This window comes from Lissotriton helveticus, chromosome 5_1 (genome assembly GCF_964261635.1).
Source record: "Lissotriton helveticus chromosome 5_1, aLisHel1.1, whole genome shotgun sequence".
Lineage (NCBI taxonomy): Eukaryota > Metazoa > Chordata > Amphibia > Caudata > Salamandridae > Lissotriton > Lissotriton helveticus.
This window is the reverse complement of record NC_136065.1, coordinates 1,624,620,641-1,624,637,821: the sequence shown is the minus strand read 5'-3', so window position 1 is coordinate 1,624,637,821 and position 17,181 is coordinate 1,624,620,641.

The following is a 17,181-nucleotide window of genomic DNA, read 5'->3' as shown; positions in this document are numbered from 1 at the left end:
CGTGGTTAGTAATTGAACTTGACTTAGCGTGTATGGCTTCTGCTCTTCAAGACAATTTTCCTTTGATAACCAAAGACACAATCGGATCGTGAAAGACCTTTTTCACTAATGCATAGTACTGTACCTCCCGCATGGTTCTTCTTTTACTTTTTTAACTTCTCTAAATGTTTTTTAAAATTGCTTTTCAAAATGCTTTATTCATGTACTTTTCTCCTTCTTGTTTTTATTGCCGAATTGCAAAGATTTTAATTAATCATGCAATAAAGATTATTATTAATATTATTGTATCTGATGCCAGGACATCTACCTTAACCCAGGAAACACTGATTAGGTCTTGGCTTCGAAGAGACGTGTTGTGTTCAATCTATGGGCTTCAGCCCACCCATATCAATCATTCAAACAAGGATTTATAAAGTGCGGCATATCACCCACAAGGGTCTTAAGGAGCTGGAGTTGCTAACTTCTTCGTGGTGATCTGTAATTCGAACAGCCAGATCTTGAGTCCTTTCCTAAAGTGTTGAAGCGATGGGGCGGTCCTGAGGTGCAGGGGAAGTTCATTCCAAGCTTTTGCCACCAGACATAAGAAGAAACGCCCCCAGTTATTTCCTCGGCAGATCATGTGGGTGTCTGCGAGAAAGAGGGAGGCAGATCATAGGTTTCGGGTTGGTTGGTGAAAGGCCATGCATTTATTGATGTATGGTGGTCTTTCGTTGTGCAGGGCTTTGTATGTGTTGGTCAACATCTTGATCTGGCATCTCTTCTGGATCGGGAGCCAGTGTAGCTTCTTGAGGTGGGGTATGATATGAGTCCATCTGGGGAGGTCAAGGGTGAGTACTGCCTCTGTGTTTTGTATTGTCTGTAGTTTCTTCAGGAGGCGTGTAGTGACTTCTATGTAGAGTGTGTTCCCGTAGTCCAGCCGGCTGGTGATGAGGGCCTGCATGATGGTCCTTCTGGTGTTGACTGGAAGCTACCTGAAGATCTTGTGGAGCATGTGTATGGTGTGGAAGCAGGCGGACAAGACTGATGACTTGTTTATTCATAGATAGCTTGGTGTCCAAGATGGTGTCGAGGTTGCAGGCATGGTTTGTCGGGAACAGAGGGATGGGCCATATTCATCAGGCCATTATGTGTGGTTCCATGGTGAGGTGTTGTTCTCAAAGATGAGGACTTCCATGTAGTCCGTGTTGAGCTTGATACAGTTGCTCTTTATTCAGTCGGTGACGTTCATCATACATCTGTGTAAGTGGGATCTAGTGATGGAAGGGTCCTCTGACTGAGAGAGGATGAGCTGGGTGTAATTGGAGCAGGAGTTGATGTTGAGTCAGTGTGATCTAATGGCATTGGCCAGGGGGTCATATACATGCTGAAGTGGGTAGGGTCCTTAGGGGACGCTGAAGATGATCCACTTGGGTTCCGAGGTGAACAGTGGGAGTCGGATTCTCTGGGGTTTTCCAGTGAGATATGAATTCCGATGAGGTAGAGTCTGTTGATCAAGATGCGATGGGCGATGGTGTCGAAGGTGGCTGACATGTCTAGGTGGAACAGGGCTGCTCTTTTGCAGTGGTCCAGGGGGGACCTGATGTAATCTGTGGCTGCAATCGAGAAATTGTTGTATTGCAAGTGTTCGGTCAGTTGCAAGTTGATTGCCTTCTGAAAAACCTTCACTGGAAAGGAAGCAGGGAGATTGGCAGGTAGTTATTCGATTCTGCTAGGTGAGCAGATGGTTTCCTTAGTAGGGGCCTCACTTCTGCGTTCCAGTCTTCCGTAATGGCATGCATGCATCATGCTTTTTCTTGTGTTTAGCTCTCCCCCAGAGCATGGACCAAATACTTGTGTCTATCCACTGCTCCAGTTTTAGGGGCTACTTTTTTCTTTGTGTTTTAACACTCCACGCGAGTGCTTGTGTTTTCACTCACTATGTCCGGCTTATTAGCCCCCAACTGTACTCCTGTTGCCCTCATTCACCCATGTGCTTCTGTGCCCTTCACTCCACATCTTCATCTTGTTTTTACACAGAGTTCATTCGAAGCCTTATAACCCCACCCATATTCTTGTTACCATTCCTTCTGCAAATATGCTGATCGTGTTTCATTTTTGCCCAGAGACATACTGTGAACAAAGGCATTTGAGCCAGCAAGCATTGTCTCTTATGGGCTCCAAGTCCATGCTTCGATTTGTGAAGAATGAAACTTAGGAGATGTAACCTGCTAATGCGATATATCAACTGTTTGTGGCTGCTGATAGATTCCCTCCCGTCCACCGCACTTTTGAGTCGCAGGTGCATTAACTTGGAATGCCTGCCATCTGTTTAATGATTTTTGTTGTGGAATGCAGCATGCAAAAAATTCAGAGCAGTATGCAAACCAATCATCTTCACACCTTGTGTTTTCACAGGCAACATGTTTTTAGCTTAGCCTTTTGGTGGATCTTTGTCCTTTTTCATGCACAGTCAAGTTGCTTTTCAAAACAGAATGCATGAGTTTTTTAGTTCCAGAAAAGCAGCATGTTCATACTTTACAATCCTAAAGCTACAGATCCATAAACCAGTCAAACCTGATCAAATGAATGTAGTTATTTTTAAAGCTCTTAACATACCAAATGTTCAGTTTTGCCTCGTGCAAAATGCTCTTAGCTACTTGTTTTTCATTAAAACAAATATATTATACATATTTAGGGGCACTTTCAGTCAGCCCTCTTCCGTTGGTCTTTGCACCACAACTATACGGTACAGGGCATAATGTTAGCACAATGGTTGAGAGTGTTGTGGCATTCTGCTCTTTTACAATGTGCACATATGCACAAAAAGTTGTCCCCTTCAGGTTGCGAACTTCTTGTACAGTGTATGCTTTAACATAAGAAAAATATGTTTTGGCTTATAGACTATGCTTTTTTTCAATACACTAAGTGCCTTCATGAAAAAACCATTCACTAAGAAAATAAGCTTTAGCACACCCCAAGCATATTGCTTTGCCAATGCTTTTTAAAAATAAATTAACTGACATGGGCATATATCAAGGCTGAAGTATGCATTAAAAGCAGTCTTGTATCAGATATGTACAGTGAGATGTTGTTTTGTGGGGATGTGTAACCTTGTTTATTTGGGCTCTACCATAAAAAGCTGGGACATGGAAATAACATGCACTGGCAAAGCCAGTAGGGCTCGGCTGGATATAACTAAACAGCCGTCGCTCATTAGTTTATTCAGTCCTGCTGCCCCATTCAATTATCTCTCAAACTATTATGTAAGGCTGATGCTGGGAGACCTCAACTTCCACATCGACAACCAACTGGACCCCAACACCACTTCCCTCTTGGACAACCTCCACAACATTGGACTCCGCCAAATCGGGACCGAACCCACGCACTCAGCAGGACACACCCTCGACCCCCTCTTCACAACAGGAAACTCCATCACCTTCAGCCACACCACCGAACTCCCATGGACTGACCACCGATGCATCCACTTCACCTTCAGAACACCCACCATCCACAGACACGAGCACCTGCTCTCATGAGAAACTGGACCAGAATCACCGACGACCAGCTCACCTCCTCAATCAGCAACTCCACCCCAACCATCGCTGAAAACGACGACCCCAACACAGCAGCCTGATCTCCGACAGTGCCAAACACCATTGCCCCATCAAGATAAACAACAACACCCACGCCAAGAGAACTAGATGGTTCACCAGCGAACTTTGAGAGTCCAGAAGCACCTGCCGCTACCTCAAAAAGGCCTGGAGCAGCACCAAATCCTCAGAATCTCACAACAACTTCAGAGCCGCTAACAACACCCACCACCAACTCATCAGAAAAATGAGGAAAAAAGCAATTGAAGATAGAATCTCCACCCACGTAGACAACAGCAAAGAACTCTTCAACATCATCAAGGAGTTCGCCCAACCCACCAGCGAGTCGACTGACCTCCCTCCCTCACAAGACCTGTGCGACACATTCAGCACCTTCTTTCACCACAAAATCAAGAGCTTCTACGACAACTTTGATGGAGACAACTCACACACAGAACCCCCACCAACCACCTTGACACCCTGAAGCCAACAATTGACAGCTGGACTGCCCTCACCACCGAAGATACACTGAAGATAATGAAGTCAATCCACTCCGGGCCCCCCTCGGACCCTTGCCCCCACCACATCTTCAACAGAGCCGCCAACACCATCGCACCCATGCTCAGCCACACCATCAACCTCTCCCTGGCGGCCACCTCGTTTCCTGATGACTGTAAACAGGCCAAGGTCAACCCCCTCCTGAAGAAACCCTCGGCGGACCCCACCGACCTCAAAAACTACAGACCCATCTTCCTGCTCCCGTTCCCTGCGAAAGTAATCGAGAAAGTCATCAACAGCCAATTAGGCACATTTATCGAAGAGCACAACATCCTCCAGTCCTCCCAATCTGACTTCAGGAAAAACCACAGTACGGAAACCGCCCTCCTCACTGAAACAGATGACATCCGCACCCTACTGGACAAAGGAGAAACAGTAGTCCGCATCCTCCTCGACCTCTCAGCGGCATTCAACACAGTCTCCCACCACACCCTAATATGCCGACTTCACGACGCAGGGATCCAGGACAAGGTCCTCGACTGGATCAGCTCCTTCCTCTCCGTCAGAACGCAGCAGGTCAGACTCCCCCCTTTTGTCTCGAACCCTACACCAACCACCTGCGGAGTCCCTCAGGGTTCCTCCCTCAGCCCTATGCTCTTCAACGTATACATGGCTCCGCTTGCCCCCATCGCCAGAACCTACGGACTCAACATTGTGTCATACGCAGACGACACCCAAATCATCCTCTCCCTATCCCACGAACCCAACACCGCCAGTCACAACTTTCGAGAAGGCATGAAAGCCGTCACCAAATGGATGAAGAACAGCTGCCTACAACTAATCACCAACAAGACAGAAGTACTCATCATGGACCCAAAACCCGACGCCTGGAACAACACCTGGTGGCCCTTTGCCCTCAGAAACCCACCCATCCCCACGGACCATGCACGGAACCTGGGAATCATCCTGGACTCCGTGCTCAAAATGGACCGCCAGATCAAATCAGTACCGGCCTCTTCCTTCCTCACCCTCCAGCTCCTACGTAAGACCTTCAAAAGGATCCCCCTTGAACACAGAAAGACCGCCACTCACGCCCTGGTCAGCAGACTCGACTACAGCAACGCACTCTACGCCGGAATAAACAATAACCTCACACGCAAGCTACAGAACATCCAGAACGCCGCCGAAAGACTGGTCCTCAATCTGCCAAAATATTGGCACTTCTCCCAGCACCTGCACACACTCCACTGGATCCCCATCGAGGCAAGAGTCACCTTCAAGTTGCTCATCCATGCACACAAGGCCCTCCACGACACCGGACCAGCATACCTGAAGAGCCGACTCAAATTCCACGTACCCCAAAGAACCCTACGATCAGTCCAGCTCTCCTAAGCCATGGTCCCACACACCAGAAAAAACAGATTGGGAGGCTGCTCCTTCTCCTTCCTCGCGGCAAAACCTGGAACGCCCTTCCGCTCCACCTCAGACAGACAACATTGTGTCCCATCTTCGTAAGAAACTTCAAAACCTGGCTCTTCGACGGACCCCCTCCTTGATGGATTGGAACATGCACCCCCGCACCTCCAGTGCCATGAGACCCTTACGGGTGAGTAGTTGCGCTTAACAAACGCGTGATTGATTGATTGATTGTAAGGCTGAAAAGCGCAATGACAGGGTCTTTGAAAAGCTTGGCTTGGAAAGATCTCTATGAATACCTAAAATACACATCGTCAATGGCATCTCTAAATTGTGATGTTGGTACAGAAATGTTCTCTCATGGTATGGATGTGTACCCTGCCCTAAGTGCCCAGCTGCACACACAATAACTGGATTCCTTGTACTGATTTTTGTTGCCATGGGCAAACACGGATTATGCATGTGCACCATGACATGCCTGTCTCACGGATTGTGGTCTCCCTGAATCGGGGGGTGGTGGGGGCGCACAAAGTGCTGCAGTCATGTTGGCGAAAGGTTACTGCCTTTACCAGGAGTAAAGTACCACAAATGCAGTAGTTGCAGCATACTGTGTAGTGATCAGTGGTAGTGGACAGGCCTTTTTGTACCTGTGTCACTGGAATGAGACCTACCTGCACACTCATGTAATGTTCTGCAGCTGTGTGATCAACTCACCCTCAGCCCACATTACATTAGTATGATGTGCGGTACAGCACATGTGTGGTTACATGTGTTTGCTGGGTGTATGTGTGCCTGTGAGTGGTACAATAGGTGTAAGACTCTGCATACCATTTTGGGAGACCCAGGGCTGACTGGAGGGGCATGAGGAGGTAGAGGATTCCCTCCCAGATATTTGTGGATTGCCGCATTTCCGAGAGCTGGTTGGGACACACACTGGAGGAACGAAGAGCCAGGCTCTTCGGTACACATCAAGGGGGGCTCTTTGATTCTGAGAGAGGTCACTGGGAAGGTGCCTTGTCACATTTTAGGAAGGAATGAGAATGATTAGAGAAATATAAAGAGTAGGTCTGGCACATATATTACTGTGGTTGATATTCAGGTGTGAACCTCTAGTCACTCACATGGCCTGTTTTGTGGGGCTATCAGATTTGAAGTCACTCCTACTGTTACCGACTGCTTTCTGAAGGAAGTGCAGGGAAGAGGAGTGGGCATTCAAAAGGAAGCAGGTTTCAACTTCAGTGTTAGTAGACTGCAGTGCACATTCATAGAGCAGAACTTGCGGATCAGTGTACTTTAGATGCCAAAGTCTTTAAGAGAAATTCACTCAACCAGTTTTTCTCAGTGAAACTTGCCAGTTTTTGATCAAATAAGGTCCAACATCTCTACAATGTCTTGTGCAATTTAAATATGCTCAGGTGATCAATCCATCATATCAGAGAGTTTTTCTTCAAATGGGCTAAAGATCCCACAAAATCATCTTTACTCCATTTATGCGTTGCAGTTGAAAAATAGATTAATTCATTACTAAAAAGACCTCAAAGACACAGACACTAAATCAAGTTTTAAGTCTGGAAATGAACTATAAGAAGGGAAGCTTGAGGCCCCCAAAATTGTTAATTGCCAAGCAGTCATTCAGGATGTGTGAGGAGGTGAAGCTCTGCAAGACTTTTACCTGTGACCAGGGGTGCATACTAAGGTCTGCTGGTCTCCCAGCATGGTGAGTGGACATCGCCCAGGGAATCCAAGGCCACCTGCCTTGGAGCCAGGAGCACCTGCGGCAGCCTGCTTGACAAGACCAGTGTGCTCTGTGAGGAAGTGGAGAGGTATTGGAAAACAAGAGCTTCAGTGGGGATCCTGGTTAGTGAATCCCCATTGCGATTGTGAGGCTGGCTGCTGCATTGTTTAGGCTGTCACCCGTGTGGAAGGTAAAGTAGGGGACCCCGCCTGCCAGAGGGGGCCGTAGTGAAGACTTAGTTAATCCTGTGCCCTTAAAGCCTTTGCCCATGTGTTGAGTAAAATTGGCAACACCGTATACAAAAAGGGGCCACCATGAAGATTGTGTTACTCCTGCCTACGTGTGCAAAGTAAAGTCAGCAACTCAGTATTCCAGTAGTGACTTCCATGAAGCGCAAGAGTTGTTTCCTGGGTTCATAGATGCCGAAAAGGAGGGATGCATGGTGACCTGTGCCAGCGCCATGGATGACTACCCACTGACTCTGCCAAGCTGAAAGTGCTACTCACCTCTGGCAGCCGCTGCAGATCTCAATGACACCCGAGTAGGGAACAATCCAGGGGACTCCAGTTGCGCAAATCATGAAGGAGTAGGCAACACTGATCACAGGGCCTAAATGTGGTTGATGTGCCTCATAGCGCTTTTGGCACTGGAACACTTTTGACTTGGGTAAGAGTCGGAGAAGGACTCCTAGGACTCAGACTACTAGTGGGGACTAATTTGAATGGCACCTATCATAAGTGGGAAATAACCACTACCACTAGAGAGGGGGAAGTGGGGCACAGGGATCTGCCAATCATACACTAGAGTACTGACCTCAGGGACTATGTGTATTTTTACTGTATGCTGTATTTTACTTTGTGTTTGTAATAAATACTCATTTTTCATAAAAGCAAGTATTGCCTAGACAATCATTTGCTGCTGCAAATGAATGTATGAATATGTTGTGAGCTTGTGTTCACCTTCCGCATCTACCTTCCCCCAAGAAGTTTTAGACTACTCAATCTATGCTACTTCTGAGAGGCAGGTGCTGGGAGCAGAGCTTGACGCCATGGTGAAATGCGGTTCTTGGCCAAGGCTCTGAAGGGGAGCGTAAGGCCCAAGCCAATTTTTTACTTTCCAGGTATGTTTTAATAAGATACACTGCTGGAAATACTCAGCGGAAGTTATGATGACCCTGTTAACCTGTTTTGTGGCAGGCTCCGAAGGCTCCTGGTTGAACTCCTCACTGGCACGACCGCAAACTATGTGGAAGCTATCTGACGCAACTCGACGGAGCTCTGGTAAGAGCTCGCTCCTCCTTTTTAGGTTTTGCCTACGCAGCGTGCATGCGCTGTATAGGAGGAGACTTTTAGAAATCGATTAACTTTTTGGGCCAAAAACGTGCAGGCATTGCATTGCTTTCAATTGCAACGCGTGCACGTTTGGCGATTCCCTTGCGGGAGCGAGCTTTGAAACCATCTGTTTGTAATTAACTTTCAATCAGATGGTGCTCGCTCCCGCAAGGGAAACGCTGTATGGGCTTATTTGCCTCACAACTTGTTCCACAGCGTACTGTGGTTTTGGTTTCACTTTTTCTTTGGTCAGTGTTCTTTTAACTCAGCATCTCCGGCTCCAATGGCTGCGGAGCAACATCGAACCTGAAGAGCTGCACTCCACGTGGCCGAAGAACAGCATACAACGTCATTGATGAGACCCCCAGGAGGCTGTCCGCGAGGTGCGGTGACACCAGTGCCCGTCCTGCCCACACTGTGAGCATCAGCAACCCTCGGCTGCCGAGATACCGCCGCACCAGTGCTGCAACCTAAGAGGGCCGGCTCCCGTGAGGTGACTGCCGGCAGCGCAGGAAGGCTGCGGAAGGCTGCGGGCGGCGCGAAGCTCTGCACCAACAAGGTAGTGCGACTACACGCCTACACGGGTACCCGGTGCCACAGAGTTGTGGAGTTGCGGCATGCAGAGCTGTGAGGGAGCCGGCGCTTGCGTGAGGCCACCCTGCCGCGGCATCACCATCGGTGTGGCAATCCCCTAGAGGCAGCAAAGCAAGGCAAGTGGAGCGCAGTGAAAGTGATTGGCCCCCCCAGTCTCAGGCCAAGACTGTGCAACGGAACGGGTGCCCGGCCCAAGAGGTCCAGAGTCGCCATCTGTAAGGGTGCTGCCTCGCCGGAATATTACAGGAGGTGAGCGCCAAGACTTCATCCTGCCATCACCATTCCGGCGAGTCGGCACTCTGCTGCTGCATCACCATCGGTGCGGCAATTCCCTGGGGGCAGCAAAGCAAGGCAAGTGGAGCGGCAGTGAAAGTGATTGGGCCCCCCAGTCCCAGGCCAAGGCTGCACGACAGAGCGGGTGCCAGGCCTGAGAGGTCCGGAGTTGCCATCTGTGATGGTGCTGCCTCGCTGGAATATTACAGGAGGTAAGCGCCCAGACTTAATCTTGCCATCACCATTTGGTAACTAGAGTTTAGTAATTTTTTTTTATCTCCTCAGGTTCTGATGTTTGCTTAGCCTGGAATGCAGGACATCATAAAAAGCAGAATGCAAGCCCTTAGAATCATAGCTTTTTTAATGCTACTTGATGCTGGTGTAATCCTTAGAAGTATTGTTTTATTTTTGTTTCTGATAAAATATTCAACTGCGTCATGGGCATAGCACTGGCAGAGCCAATAGGTCTCGCCTTTGGGACCTTATAAGCGTGTAGCCAAAGGCGAGACCTATTGGCTATGCCAATGCTTGTTATTCGCTCATGATCTCCCAGAGTCCCAAACAGGCCATGTGGATCGTTATCAGGACTGCCTCATGCTTCTCTTTTTGTTCTCTAATATATGCCCCAGATGATTATCTCTGTAATTTCCTGATCAGCCTTGTGATACTCCTCATCGTGACCCAACCCAGGGAGGTTTTTGTGCCTTAAATGGAGGGAAGCGCGATTCATGATATGCGCTATAGATACCACTATACTGATCACCCCTTGAAGGAGCACAGGAATTGCATTATTTTTTCTCTTTTTTGAGGAATATGTGGAACTCCAATGAACAGGATATACAGTACTATTCTCGTGGCAGCCGTTTTGTGTTGGGCATTATTCTTCAATCAACCTTGCCTCTTACAACCACCTTCTTGGCCTGGGGTCTTTTTTTCGATAAGTGCATAATCAACCCATGCACACTTTTTTTAAGGATCTGACCTGAGATCTTTGTTGGAACAGTGGCAAAAATATCTTTTCTGATTTTGTTAATTTTTTGCACCATTTCTTTTCTATGTCGAATTTTAAGCACAACAGGCACTTGTCATATTTTGAAGCCTTATTAATCAACTCAAATGACAAAGAACCCTTAACTGCTATGGCAAATCTGCCGGATATTCCTTTGTTGGCTCTAGATATTCTGCTCAAAGAACTGTTGGAAATGAAAAACTGAATCTCTTCAGTTAATTGATCATGTTATCTACTTACATAAGTAATCTCCTCTGGGTTAAGCTTGAACAACCTTTAGTGAAATCTGATACAAAGCTGGCGATTTATTACACCAATTGTACGTGTTTTACGATCACCACTAATCCATCATTCACACAACACATTTAGCTTGGCACGAAGCACATATACTTACAAACACTCATATTCACTTACACTCGCGTGCTCCACTATGGAACAATGCAGACATTACACATGTGTAGGCTGTACTCAACTGGCCTCCTTTGACTGAACATAGAATACTCCACGTTATTGACTTGTTCACGCAATAATATTCCTTATAGTCATTCTCAAATTTACAACAAGAATTTGGACTCCTTTCTTCATAATTCAATAGATATACTCTGCTTATCAATATCATATAATTGCTATTGTATAAAAGTCAGGTATCTGACTGAAGGGGGCAAGATGGCGTCCATGATGGACACGTGAGTGAGCCGCTCCTGCTGGACCCTGTTGGGTACATTCGAGTAGGGAGAAAGGAGCGAAGAAGGAGCAGATGTTCCTCGGTTTTTGAGAGCTACACGTACCGCTGTAATCAGCGACTTTGTCAGATCTTTTGGGGCGGATTTAGACTGCTGCTGTGGCTGTAGCGGTTTAGTGGATCAGATGCTGCGGCTGGGGTTGTTTGCGGCGCTGAGACTGTGGCGGTTACAGAGGAGTAGCCGAGTTCGGTGGGCGTCGCTGGAGGACCAGCTCACCTGTGCTGTATCCAGCGGCTCTCCCGCGGGCTGTGGGCAACGAGAACAACGAGAGCAGCGAGGGGAGATGCTGCCAAAAAACAATCGTGGAAGAAACCGAGCACAGAGGGAAGCCGTGGAAGCGGCAGACGGCGTGGAAGGTACTACTGGGTTCACTCAGGTGAGAGGAACTCTGCAGGTAGAAAAGCCAGTGGACCCTGGCCCCGGGGGAACTGCGACTCGTGCTAAGGCAGCAGCAGCATTAGTCACAGGAAATAAAATCCCGGAGTTATTTTTGGCAGCTAAGAATAAAGGAAACGACAGACAGCAATGGGGGAGTAAAAATTTGGTACCACAGATAAGCCCTGGGGCTCCGGTTGAAGCGTTTGAAGTGGAGGGCGAGTCTTGTGAACATACGGAGGGGACTCAGGGAATCGTGACGGCTAACCCGCCGGCCAAGTGTCAGACAGTTGTAACGCTGGAGGGGATTGCAAAAGACGATGCTGGTACTGGTGGAAATAAGGGGGTAATTGCTGTTGATACCGCCCCGGGGACCCTCTGAAACAGATAAATTTAATGACGGGCTGAGTTTTGATTTTAGCCTAAGGGAGGACACTCAAGACGGTCAGGAGCGCCAGATTCATGCCACTGAGATTGATTCAGAGGACTTCTATTCCCTTTCGGAACAGTCAATGTCCTCGTCGGAGGACTTGTTCTACAGTATGCAACACACATGAGTATGGGGGATGGAAGTATACATAGTAGTTTGGATTTGGAAGACCAGTCAGAAAATGAGGCCCAAACAGTGAGGAAACTTTATTTGAACGCAAATGGAAAGGAGGGGGCCACTGAAAATCTTTTGAGGGAGGGTGATCAAATGACTGATCCAGGGACGGAGGTGGAAGAAATCTCGCTGGCTCTGATTTACCAATCAATTATGCAGCACCGAGAGGAGACTCGAGAAGAGAGTCAAAAGGCTCAGAATTTCTGTCGGAAATTGCAGAATTTGGTTAGGTGTTTGGTGAAATCGCATGCAGAATTTCTGTCAAGAGTAAATGAAGCGGAGGCACGCATATCCAGTCTAGAGGATGAAATGGCTCAACATAAGACTGCTATTGACACACATATGGCTACCAAGGAAGGCATTAATTGTAAGTTAGCGGATATGGAAAATCGGTCTCGTAGGAACAATTTGAGGTTTTTACAAATACCTGAAGGGAAGGAGGGGTCAGATTCTCGAGGGTTTATTATTGACTTGATAAAGAAAGCGCTACCAGAAGTGACAAAGTGGGATTGGGACAGGGAGGTGGAGCAGGCGCATCGATTTCCATTTTCCATTAGATCTGACCAGCGGGACCAGAAACCTAGGGCTATTTTAGTGTCATTTAACAGTTTTTTAGCCCGGGTGGAGGTATTCTTGAAAGCACGGCCGGATAAGAAAAGAAGTGGAGGTGATTTTGAATTTTTTGTGTGCCCTGATTTATGTAAACAATCAGTAGAGCTACGTTGGCAGTATCGGCTGCTGATTCCAGAAGTTCAATCTAAGGGGGCTTAGGCATTCTTAATGTTTCCTGCTAAAATGAAAGTAATACACAAAGAACGCACACGTTTCTTTACTACAATCGGGTCAGCTAAAGAATTTCTGGGCTCTATGTAGTATAAGTAATTAGGTAGCATTGAATTTAGTGCTCACAGATTATAGGGCTAAAGAAAAAAAAATCTTGTTTGCTCTTTACCTTTGTTTTTTTTCTCTCTCTCCTTTGCTTATTAGTTGTAAGGAATGAATTATGACCCGGAGGCAAAGTCAGGGGGCTGTGGGTGAGCTCGCATCTACAGGACCATAAGTCCTAAAGCCTCGTTAATGAGGGGGAGGGGAGTCAGGGAGGAGGGAGGGACTTCAAGGGTGGAGGGTTGAAGGGGTCTAGGGAGGAGTGGGGCACGTTTGGGTGGGGTGTAAAAAGGGGGAAAAATGTTCACAGCAGCAAGAAATGGTACAATTTGCAAAATGTACACTCAAGAGGTCACCAAAGACAGGGGGTAGTTGTAAGGTTTTTTAGTTTCTTTTTTTGCTTTTGTTGTAGATTTGCAATGTTTGCTGAGAGAGGATTGATGTATGACTTTAACAATGTCGGGTAAAGGAATACAAATTTGTACGCTAAATGTATCAGGTCTGAATAATTGGGCAAAACGACAAAAAGTGGCAGCAGAAATCCACCAAATTCGGCCCGAGTTACTTTGTATACAGGAGACACATATACCCTGGCCTAATAGAGTGGTACTGAAAGATTTAGGGTTTGTACTGGTTTGCCCTGTTTATGGGTCTAATTTGGACGATCCAGGGATTTTGTATGATTTAAATACTGAACTAGCCGTATGGCCATCTCCTTTGATAATATGTGGGGACTTTAATATTGATTTGACAAATCAGGCATTATTAGAGGGCCCTGAGAAATATATTGGATGGAAACCTAAAGTCTTTAAAGCACTCTTTGATTTAACCCGGGATCATGGTTTGGTGGATGTGTGGGGCAAAATAAAAGGACACGAGTTGGGTTTCACTTTTTATTCACACCCACATAAAAAATTAGTCAGGTTGGACTACTTTTTTGTATCTTCTTCTTTACTAAATGGTGCATCTATACAGGTATTTCCAAGGACCTCGTCCGATCATGCCCCTGTAGTTTTAGAATTAGCGGCCACTAGGGCAAGGAGGCCTTATAATCTTTTTACATTTGATAGGAAACTGTGTTTAAATGATAAATTTAAGGAACATATGGCTATTTGGATTAAGGATTTTTTTCTTCAAAACAGGCTGTCAGCACCTATTAATATTATTTGGGATTCTTTTAAGGCCTGTTTTCAGGGAGAGGTGCTTAGCTTTAGCCTATATCTACAGAAAAAACAAAAGTTGGAGCTGGCTGGATACTATGAAGCGCTTAGAGTAGCGGAAAGTGTTTAACCACTGGAATTATGGCAGGCTCGCAGGATATCTCGGAGCTTTTAAACACAGTGGCTAAATGTGGGGCAAGGGTTTTGGGCTGAGAATGCCAGGAAATATCTTACAACGAAACAGCAACTTCATGAATTTGACGAGACTATTGGTCGAGCTTTGACGTTGCGACTCCGAATGAAGGGGTCTGCGAGAGCTATTCAAGCAATGAAAGATCAGAATGGGCTGTTACATTCGGACCAGCAAAAGATACTTTCTATTTTTCAGGAGTTTTATGCTACTCTGTATACTCATCAGGGAGATGCAGACGGGGGGGTCAATGTACTGGGACTCGAGGAAGTGGCACAATTAGGTCCTCTGCTCACAGAGCAGCTTGATGCCCCGATTTCCATGACGGAATTAGAAAGTGCGGGAAAAAGTTTAGCGGCAGGAAAAGCGGCGGGACCAGACAGGATACCGGTAGAGGTTTATAGGTTGTTTTTCCCGCTGATTAAAGATGAGATGCTGAAGGTTTTCCAGGTAGCACAGTCTGGGCAACCACCTAAATCATGGTCGGAAGCAGTGCTTAATTTGTGCCGGTGCTTTCCGGTGCTTAGCACCGGCACTTATCGGTCATGGCCGGGTGTACACGGGATATCAGCTGCTGCCTGCTCACTGACTTCAAACGGGTGACTTCACACTGATAAGCGTTCAGCCATCTTGGGACACTGTCCTCATGGGGAGCAGGGTGGGGGTCCGCCAGCCACATACCTGACGCAGACACTCGCACACGTTTACTGGATGAAAAGCATTAGGGCCATGGGGGAATGGAGTGTTTGGCTGTGGTTTGAGGACCGACACCACAGCTCTGCCCATCTGAAATGCAATGGGTCATTGACCCGCCTGTCTAGTGCCTACCCCGCCATGTTTATTACACTCTGAGAGAGTAAATAGGCGGAGGGCCCTACGAAGGATGAAAAGAAAACTGGGTGAGCAGGTGCCGAGGTGAGCTTTGACGAAACACGGTCTTTTTGAATGAGTGACAGAGGGCCGTGGATGTGGACAATTTCATTAATTCATTCAAGAATGTATACAGCGCCCCATGTGACCCAACACCTGCTTCGGAGACCTATAAAACAGCATATGACCAAAATTATTAGCACAGTTCACAAGTTACAGACACTGAAATCCCGCAGGGAGTAGATGCGTAGCATATAGGTGTGGGTAAAAAGGGGTTACTCACCCACCCCGCACATCCCTAAACTTAGGTGTCACGTGTGCTGGGCTGACACCAACTCATGGGTGGAAAGGCAAAGCAAAGACTATTTTAATTCCTGGACAACTACTTAAATAGACCCACCTCTGCATGGGTGTGGAGTGGAAATGGTGGTCTGTACCATACCATGGTTAACCCTAAACCCTGCCCACCATACCCCAGATGAAGGTAACTCCCTGCTCAGTCTGGTGTAGTGTCGTGGGCATAAAGATGACAGACACTTACTTTGTATTTAAGGAGCTTTATTCTCACACTCCTGCCTCGTCCCTGTCCATACTCTAACTGCCCCTTTCCTGCCTGTGCTCCTCCTCTTCCTCCAACCCTGTAACTCCGCCCATCCCAACTACTAGACTGCTCACATTATCACATCTCCCCCTTTGGTAACAAAAGAATGAAACTGACTTGATCATAGTTCTTCGAACAGTCTTTTAGGCCTTTGGATGCCCATTCGAGGTCGGAGATTCACGCCGGTACCTTCGGACACGGCTTCTGTCTGATGATCAGGTCGCTGTACTGCACCCATGTGACTAGGTCCTTCGGCATCTCGTTGATCCGGTGTTCCGTCAAGGACCTCTTTCATGGCTGGAGTGCACTTTTGAAAATGAGAAACATTTCGGGTAATCCGTCTCTTTCCAGACTCTGCAGTAATCATTGTACCCTTCTGCTGGGTGATAACCAAAGGTTCATCTTTGAATCTACAATCCGTTTTCTTTGACTGTTCTTGCTTAACCACCACACAGTCTCCGGTATGCAGGGATGGAGATTTTGCTTTCCTTCGAGTATCCGCATAGGACTTCATTTTGCTCTTGCCGACTTGATCAGCCAACGCTAATTCTTGATGTACACGTGCCGGAGACACTGATCTCAACGCTTCTTCCCATGTCGGGATCCGTGTCCTAATGGGTCGCCCCAGCATGAGAGTGGCAGGACACTTTCCTGTAGTGGCATGTGGTGTTGTTCTATACGCTCTCAGAACCTCATTGAGAGCCAATTGTAAGTCTCTTTTTTCCAAAGTAGCTTGTTGAAATGTCTTCTTTAAGGTTGCCATGAACCGTTCAATATTACCATTGGCTTGTGGCCACAGAGGCGTGACCTTGCGATGTCGGAAATTGAGGTGTTCCGCAAATTCACAGAACTCATGTCCATTAAAAGGGGGACCATTGTCTGTTTTGAGTTCCTTGGGAACACCCCAAGCAGCGAACACTTCATCTAGCACAGCAATCGTGCTGGAGGCATTAGTGGAAGACATAAACTGTGCTATTGGAAACCTCGAGCATTCATCCATAATAGCCAACACGTATTTGCCTGACTGGAGTGGTCCATAAAAGTCCATGGCAAGTTCTTGCCATACCCCACTGGGTAGCTTGGTCATTTGAAGAGGAGCTGGGGAATCCCCGTGCCTGACCAGTTGACACTGAGGACAGTCCTTTAAAGTGAGTTCCACCATTTGATCCAGTAGGGGGAACCACACTCGCTCCCGGAGAGCTCTTTTTGTTGCAACAACTCCACGATGACCCTCGTGGGCTAGGTTAATCACACCTTGACGTAACTGCCTCGGGATGACAATCCGATGATCTCTCAGTAGGAGCCCCTCTGAGGTGGCAGATAACTCT